At 34.9% G+C, this 9,629-nt stretch overlaps 1 long non-coding RNA gene across 1 annotated transcript; it reads right to left on the reverse strand.

Annotated features, from left to right (window-relative positions):
• Positions 1–7,515: 7,515 nt before the first annotated feature.
• Positions 7,516–9,357, reverse strand: LOC112091132. Its single transcript, XR_002901995.1, has 3 exons — positions 8,970–9,357; positions 8,737–8,774; positions 7,516–8,016 (listed from the first exon to the last, which is right to left on the reverse strand). It is a non-coding gene; the product is annotated as an uncharacterized LOC112091132 (long non-coding RNA).
• Positions 9,358–9,629: the final 272 nt, after the last annotated feature.

Below are 9,629 nucleotides of genomic sequence, written 5' to 3' on the forward strand. Positions count from 1 at the left end.
TTAAATCAATTTTAGTACATGGTTCTTATTTTATTTTTCTAAAACTCTTTTATAATAAATAAATAAATAATAATAAATGCGCGTGTATGCATAATATGTTATAAAACATATGAGTAGGCACATTATATCTGTATGGCATGTTATATGCGTGGACATATAATTGATAACTTCGTGAAATAGAGTCATTTAGCCTCTTTTGTGGATTAAAAAGTATGCTTGTTCTTGAGAATTTATTTAGTTTTTAATATTTTTACCTTATTTTTATTTCATTTTATTTTATTTGGAATTAATTTTATTTTTAGTTGTTTTAGGTATTTTTATTTTATTTTATTTTATTTTTATTTAGTTTCCTTTCAAAATAATTATTTTCCTCATTATGTAATTTAATTTTGGTGAAAGGTGAGCTTAAGTGCAAATTGAAATCTAAATTGGGAAAGAAATGCAAGAGAAAATAAGTAAAATTTTGAATTTGAATTAGCCTCAAAATGGAATTCGTGCGTACGAGTAAAATCAGCACAAAACTCATCACTCCAGCCGTTGGATCGCAGTGTCAATGGTCAAGATCGGGCGCGTGGAATCACCCCAGACAGGAGCGCGTCTCAGCAGGGTCGCGTCAGCTCTTCAGCGAATCAGAACGCGCCGTGTGTCCAGCTTGTCCCTCACTCAGCAGCTCACGTGATCCGGTGCGACGGTTCCATCCAAAGGCGCGTGAAACCTCCCTCTCTCAGTGAACTAGAGTGCGCCATGTGTCCATTCTATCCGAATCCTCCAATTGATGCGCGCCACGTGTCCGAACGCAGACCTTCAGCTGAGCTCAGTTAGCAGCTCTCCTTTGTGCATGAAATGAAGGGTTTTTGAGCCCATATATGCCAGCGGCTGCACGAAGAATGGAAGAAAGGAAAAGAAACAGAGAAAAACCCGAGAGAAAAAGAGGAAGCAATTTAATAAGGCTTTTCAGCCAATTTTCCAAGAGAGAAAAAATTCCAAAACAAATATTTTTATTTTATTAGATTTAGGTTTTATTTTCAATAAATTATTGAGAGAGAATTCATTTTGTGAAGAGCAAGAATATGGAGGATCTAGGAGCTTATGACAACTCCTAAAATGGGTTTTTCATTCCTTTTATTATCTCCTATTTTTGTAATTTATAAATGATGAAACCCTTGATGTTATTTAGTTAATTTTGTGAGCTAGGCTCCTAGTGGAACTAAGATTGTGATGTTTTAGTTTTTGCTTTTGGATTGTTTATGGTATTTTTGTGCTTGTTCACTCATGTGTATTGACTTGCTTAATTTCTATTTTTGATGGAAATCAAATGTAGAACTAGACTTAGATTGCTTTGGAAAAATTAATTTAGGTTGGACTTTACATGGATGATGCATGTTCAATATAGGAATATATTGATTTGTAGAAGGTATAGGAATATATCGTTTACCTTGTATAACCTAATAAACCCGAACTTGAAATTGGAATTCCATGAACTAGATTCACATAGGAATATGATGAAATTGGTTTGACGAATTATAGTCATAATTAATTCGGAAGAACTTTATGCACAAATTTGAGTTTGGTTAACTAGTACAGAATGCTGTAGCATTTCTTTAGCACAGCTTTAACATTTTGCAATCAAGGGAAAATTGGGAAGTCCTAGCTCGATTATTTGCAATTGCTTGCATTTTTATTTTCTTTTAGTTATAAAAATATATAAAAACAATCCTAGAAGCTAATCAATATTGGTATTTAACGAAAGCTAAACACTATCATCGTGGGATCGATATCCGTACTCTTGTACACTTGATTACTTGTACGATTCGTATACTTGCGAGTTTTCACGCAACAAGTTTTTAGCGCCGTTGCCGGGGATTGGCGGTTAGTTTTAGTTGATATTGATATCATTTAGCTCTAGAAATTATTTGGTTACTTTCTTACTCTTCTTTGCTTTTAGTTTCTTTTGTTCTTACTTTTGTTTTTGAGCTTTGTTTTTCTTGCGAGGTACTTGAGATGTCACATCGGCAAGTCCTCTTGAATTTCGTTCAACATGACTTGGAACCTTTACATAGCGCATGATGGAGATACAAGGCTTTGTTAACGAGGTTCTTATCTCATGGTTTCTCTAAAGAGTGTCAACTTGAAGTCTTTCTCGATGGGTTATGTGCCACGACAAGAAATTGGGTGGAAAGGGGAGATGGTACCACCACTTTCTACCAACTATCTATGGATGAGGCCTATTGGATGTTGGAAGACATGGCGGAGTATGACAAGTGGAATTGGGATTGCTCAATGATCAACCATGGTTGGGAGGACAATTACAACAATGTGGAGCCAAGTTTTGACACCTACCCTCATGAAAACTCAAGTTCCATTGTGAGCTTGTTGAGGGATGCTATAGCTACGAATGATGCCATCCTTCAAAGCCAAGAAACTTTGTTGAGGAGTTTGGAGAATCAAGTAGGACAACTAGTTAATGTATTAAACAATCATCCTCAAGGTTCATTTCTAAATGACATGGAGAATCCTAGGCAAGAAGGCAAGGACCATGGTGAAGCAACCACTTTGAGGAGTGGGAAAGAGATTGACATGCCTATGGATGAGCCTAAACAACAACAAGAGCCCCCTTTGATCCACGAAGAAGAGAGCAACGAAGATGAAGTGGGAGACTTAAAGCTGAAAATTTTTGCCGCGGAACAGGATGCTACAGCAATGCTGCAACAATGCAAGGCAGAACAACAAAATGAAAAATTAGCCATTAATGTCTTATTTTATTTTATTTTTCTAAAACTCTTTTAAAATAAATAATAATAAATGTGCGTGTATGCATAATATGTTATAAAACATATGAGTAGGCATACTATATCTATATGGCATGTTATATGCATGGACATATAATATATAATTATCAACATAAAATATAAATATATGCAATCGGCTATTAAGATGGATTTGACCGGGTCCCATAGAAAATATAAATTACAACCAAATTGAATAAATAAATAATTACAATAATTATTTTCTTCTGTTACAACAACGGGTCTTCGATTCTTGAATTCTTCATTTTTTGGCTTCATTCTTCGTCTTCGGGTTAGATTCCACCTCCTTCAGGGCTCGGAACTCTTCCAGGTCCTTCGGTACCCAAAACAAGGGTTTCAGAAACTCTCAAGCTCAATCGGAGTCCACTGGAAGTGTCTAGGCTGTTCGGGGCATGCACGAGGCTGTCCTGGCCGCGGATAGGGCTGTCCTGGGCGCGGATAGGGCTGTCATGTGCACGGATAGGGCTGTCCTATCCGAGGCATTCTGGGCAGTTTTCTGGCTGGGTGTCCGGGGCTGCATGGGGCGATTTTCCGGGCTTCTTTTGACTCAAAATCAAAACCCTAATTTACCCAAACCCTAGAATTACAATAATTCTAATCCTGAATAAAAATTACAAATAATTTATTTGAACAATTTAATGCGATCCATAGAACTATATAATTAACGACCAAATCTACCATCCATACATTCATCAACATGAATTAAATATAAAAATCCATAAATGCAAGTGCCTACCCATCACATACATAATTAAATATCACATATTTAATATACTAATTTTGATTATCACATAATCGGAGCATAAATTAGTATCGTCTATAGATCGCTCTGATACTAATTGTTAGTTTCCGAATCGAATTCGGATGCGGAAGTGTGGGGATAGCGGATCAAGTATAATAAAAATTTTCATAAAACCTTTGAGATACTCTATAGATTATATTAATTTATGCATGAATAAATAAATCATATTAATTCATTTATTAAGAACTCAATTACGAATAACACTTGACGGATGATTAGGATAATAACTTGAGTTCTTTGACCTTAAACAATCCTTGCTCTAAAGCCTTGTGTTTAGAAAACCAATGTCTTCCACGTCAATTCCTAGAATCTACGAAGACAAGTGTGTGGGCACACCTGAGACAAAACAGGTTAGAATAAACACTCAAATTTCCACAAACACCGATGCATGTACGATGTACAATTTTTGGAGATAAAATTTTCCTCTCACTATACTAGAGAATTTCGACCACCATATAAAATATAGGTTAAAAATTGTGTTTCACAATTTTCTATCATTCTTTTATTTATAGAGTAGAAGTCAAACTTCTAGAGGAATCCAATCTCTATTTCCAAGATAAAGCTTATTAATTATCTCCTATTTGAATTTGAAACGAAAGTCTCCTACTCCTTATCCTGAAGATGGCCGGCCAACCTAGGTAATCCTATCCCAGTGGTAAGCGCCAAATACAGATAGGGAAGAAAGAGAAAATCATCATTTATCCTACAGTCCAATTTTGATTCGAATTTAAGTCAAACTTAAATTAATTTGAATTCTAAATCGAACAACTTATCAAATAAGTGTAAATGGATAAATCTAGATATGTTCAAATTCAAATTTAAATAATCATATTATTTAAATAATAATTAATTATTTCAAGTGTTTAATTTTTAGAATTCTATAATTCTAAAATTCTCATTTTGTCCTTTGTGTCTGGTAGAAATACAAAGACGACGCGGGAACTAATGGACCTATAATCTCGAGCTCTAATAAAATTAATAATTAATTAAACACTTTAATTAATTAATTAATTCCATTAATTCTAATAGTTACTCCACTATAAACTTAGAATTTCACTCTCAAAATTATAGACATAAATTACTTCTAAAATGTGAAGTGCCCATTTGATATAGTCACTAGATATAGATCAATCCTCCATAAATAATTCATAATTAGAGTTAGGTAAAATTCGTTAACCTCTCTAATTATATCTTCATCCTTGAGTAACATTGATTCTCTAATGGATAGTGATACATAAAACACATTCATGAACCAAAGTGCTCTTACTAATCCAAGTACCGAATCAACACTCAAGAGAATTATTTATCTGCTTATTTCTCAAGAAGGAATGGATTCCATCTCGTATAATAACATTTCCGGCTACCTACTTCATCATGTCTCCAAAATGCAAAGAATAGGATTCAGATCTCATAATCCGTGCTGAGTAAATCAAAAGACACAAATTCATAAGTAGGAGTTTGTTAAGAACTCAAGATTAAGATTATTCTATATATGACCATTGATAGACTCAATTAGAATTTCTATACTTAACAGAAGTTATTAGAAATTCGTATTGTGTCTGTGTCCGTGTTCAACATAATCTCATTATGCGTAATACACTCATTCAATATCTTGCCATATTAACAGTGCGGATAACACCGTTCCATTCTAAAATGGGAATGACATGTATTAGTAATGTTCTAATTAAAGATTCCGAACTTTAATTAAATTTATTACGAACATTGCTTTTTGATTATTATCCTTAAACATTATCCTCTCGCATATAACACTTATGTACAATGTTTAAGGTCATATAAATAATCATGGAATTTTCATTGATATTCATAAAATATTTACAAATATATGCACATAAAATGATATTCATAAAATGAGGAATCTCCCTGGGGTGGCCGGCCAACATATCGATAAGGGAGACTGGATTTTGTTTGAAAATCAAAATTAGAAATGGGAGATAATTATCAAGCTTTATCTTAGAAATAAAGATTAGACTTCTTCTAGGAGTCTGACTACTACTCTATAAATAGGAGATTGCAGAAAAGGAGAGTAAACAATTTTTGCTCTTCTAAGCATATAGTGTGGAAAGGAAAATTTTTCTCTCAAATTCCACGTCGTGCATGTTTTGGTGTTCGTGAAAAAATTGAGTCTTTATTTCTTAATTCTGTTTTGTTTTAGGTGTGCCCACACACATGTTTTCATAGATGCTAAGAATTGACGACGTGGGTGTTCTAAACTAGCTTGGAGTAAGGAACGTTCGAGATCAAAGAACTCAAGTTATTGACCCAATCGTTTGCTAGGTAAATAAATTAATTTGATTAATTTATTCATGCATAAATTAATGTAATGTATAGAGTATCTCAAAGTTTTATTAAAATTTTTGTCATACACGATCCGCATCATACACTCTTCCGCTTATGTGGAAAAAGTTTTATTATTTTCGGAAACCAACACTTATGTGTTAGTAATACGCTGATACTTATCGACAGCATAACCACAAGTATCGAGACCTAGTTATCCTTAAAAAATAAATTAAAGAAAAAATCGACGACTTGTTAACATAATACCTTTGCTTCGTCCATCTTTTTGTTTCCATTTTTCCTTATCTACTAAAAATCAATAAACTAGTTAATGTCCAAAAAAAAAAAAAAATCCACGACCTGGTAAACTAACACGCCCAAAATCAACCTCCATAGCTCCTATAGTGGAGCTATGTTGTTCTACCAAAGTGGATGTAGATAGTTTATGTTGACGGTGAAAACTCGCCAACAGAAATGGGCAAGGTCACCACTTGGTATCCCGTTGGATTACCTGCTTAATATTGACTGTATACTTAATATAGGCAGTGAAGTGTTTGTGGTATTTTTTGTGTAGTGAACAATATGAGAAAAAATACTTGAAGTAGAAAAACACACAAAATTTATAGTGGTTCACTCTTATAAATGAAGAGCTACATCCACTATAGTTTTCTATTCCTTTTGAGATTGTTACAATTTACACTGACAATTGCTCTCTCATTCTTTTCTCTCAGGAAAAACCAACCTCCTTCATGTATGAGGCTTCCCCCGTTTTATAGCCGAGCTTCCTTCGTCGGGTGGGTTTTCTTTGTAGGCAGAAAAGCACTCAAGTGGTCTGCCTTTCTAGGCCCAGACCGTAGCCCACTAATCACTTTTGTGAACTGTTCACTCAACCAATTAGTCTCTCATTACAACTCTGTACGTACCTATAACCCTTTTCTGTACCCCGTAGGACGGTTTAAGGGTTTGCATTTAATGCCTGTACTGCAGACATCTCCCATTTCCGCACGCAACTTGCGATGTCAGGCTTTCCCCTCTTCGGACATTCCTCTGGCCGTCTCTATTTGCTCAGCCTAGTTGTCTTTCTTAGCAGTTGATTTCTTCCCGAAGGATTCCCGCCGTAAGGCCGATAGTACGACATGTCGTCGTCATGAAGAGTCGTCATCCTAAGTTGGGCTTCCTCTGCAGCAGTGGGGAAGGGAGTCCCTAACGTCGAGGGTTGTTGCCTTTTGAGGGAAAGCAAGGCCACGTGTCACACTGTTGTTTGTCCACGCGTCATTCATATTTTCCCACACAACAGAAATCAAACAGAATTTTACTTTTTCAACGAAACGTTTAATACTAAAGTGATCATTTCATCATCAATTATTCATGATCCTTTCGGTTGAAGGGAACAAAGCAATTTTGACAAGTGAATTGCCCAAAATTGAGCGGCAAAGTATTGTCTTAAGTAAGAATAACAGTACCAACAACAATGAAAAAGAGGTTAAGACGGAAGACTTTTGTGAAAGGTTTATCTGCTATATGCTTTTTCAACTTAAGACAAGTTTAAGAATTACTTTGAATGTTTTTGTCGTATAATAAATGTTCAAAATAAAATTCTCAAGGGCACTTTTGTAATTGCACATTCAATACTAAACTCCTCCCAAAAAAGCACGCCACATGTTATTTTATGCTGAAAACTTAACATAGGGGAGAATTTGCAATAATTCACAAATTCGTGGTGAACATATATTACAAAATTAAGTTTGGGGGCCATTTTGTGACAGCCTATAATTTGGTGGTTAAATGTGTAATTTTTCATAACTAAAAAAAACCCGGTCTACAGCACTGTTCATTGACGTATTACTTTGTAGATGCTAAAATGTTTCCCTGCAATCCCTTGATGTTATCTTGTCGTTGAGGCACTAGAAATCAACCATTTTTTGGGATCTTTAAAATCCTTTTTTGCTCATAAAATGTCTCCTTCACCACAATTATACCACCTTAATTGCATCATTGCCACTGAACAGTGTCACAGCCACCGGTGATAGTCGGTACGTCTTAGCTGTCAATTAGTTGCGCCCCTAATTCTCTCTTGCAAGTTGGTGTAGTAATAGCTATTCCATACCTCTTCTGCGACCACATGTGGAAGAATCAGTTCGTCAGAAGGGTTGTAGCCTATGCCACTACAACAAATATCATTATCAATAGCTAACTAAAAAAATTATTAAGCACTACCAATAGCGTTTTGTGGAACGTTAGGACATCAAACGCTATTAAAAGTCCTACGAAAACATAACATTCTAAGAATGATACGAAAAACGCTACATAATTGAGGTCTTATAACATTTTAGACATGTTATTTTTAACCTCTTACAGCTATTTAGCATTGTTACGATACAGATCAATAGCTTTTCTCCCTTATTATGTTCATACTCTTGTAGCTTTTTAAAATTATTATTGAATATTTTATCAATACTAAAAGTAATACATACTAACGTCCTATCTACTTTTATTATGTTAATATCCTTTTGAATTCATTCAAATATATGGTGATTCCAAACAACATCTTATATCTAAATAGGAACATTCAAATTAAAACATAAAAACATTGAACGTGTCAATAGTTATCACTATCTACTAACCATCAGCCCAAATCTCCTCCAACCACAAAAGTTGTCTCTCTTTAATGAAGTCATTCCCAGATTTACTATCAAAGTTCAAATTTTCATATCCAAAACAAGCATTCTATTGATAACTAGTGTATGAAGAATAATATTGATAATATTATCAAGATAAACATGGTTCTTCACTTAAGACAGAGAAAACAAAACCCAAAGAAACAGAACATACCTTGATTTGATTGAGGATTGTAGCAAATGTACACAAATCTGTCAAAAATAACAAAAGAAAAGAATAGATTAGAAGCGAACAACGTTTTATGACCAAGAGATTAAGGGTTTCCTTCTAGAACTAAGGAATTTCCAAAAAACCCAATATTCATCACAGATTAGATGCAAAAGCGTACAAGCAATAGAAACGAAAAACGGTTTACGGCTCAAGAAGCGAAGAATTTCATGCCATACCTGTATCGGGCTAATTTCACCAGAAGAAACCTATGCTTCTTGTACAGAGAAAGGAATTCTTCTAAAAATCTAAACCTTAAAGTTCGAATTCGGGACTGTTGCGCAATGAGGGAAGAATTCTTCTCAGGGCGTCGAGTGAAAAAAGAGGGCTTCGAGTGAAAAAGTGGGCTTCGAATGTTGCTTCTAGTGGGATTTTTTCCTTTGGGTGATGAGGGCCATTCGAGTGGGGCTTGTTCTCTACCCTCAGCGGAAGAAAATTTTGGGGATTAAACGCGCAGAGGAAGAAATATTCTTCCTCGCTCCGAAGAGGGCTTCGATTGTTGCTTCTAGTGGGGTTTTTTTCCTTTGGGTGACGACGGCCATTTGATCGGTGCGAAAATAACACCTATTTTTTACTCGCAAGTGCATGAGGTCGTCAAGTAATAAAGTAGTGAGTGAATATCGTGTCTCACGAGGATTGTGTTCCTAAAATCTAGCTAAGTATTGCAATTAGAATAACTTAGTTTTATCCAGACAAGTCCAACATAAGAATGAGATCAATCAAAACAAAAAATAAAATACTAAACTAATTAAATGAGCGAATTAAACAATGGAAGAAACTTTTGGGATCGGATGGAGCTCTAATGATAAGGTAGATAGGGTCTTTGATTTCACATTGCC

Source organism: Morus notabilis, unplaced genomic scaffold (assembly GCF_000414095.1).
Source record: "Morus notabilis unplaced genomic scaffold, ASM41409v2 Scaffold67, whole genome shotgun sequence".
NCBI classification, from domain to species: domain Eukaryota; kingdom Viridiplantae; phylum Streptophyta; class Magnoliopsida; order Rosales; family Moraceae; genus Morus; species Morus notabilis.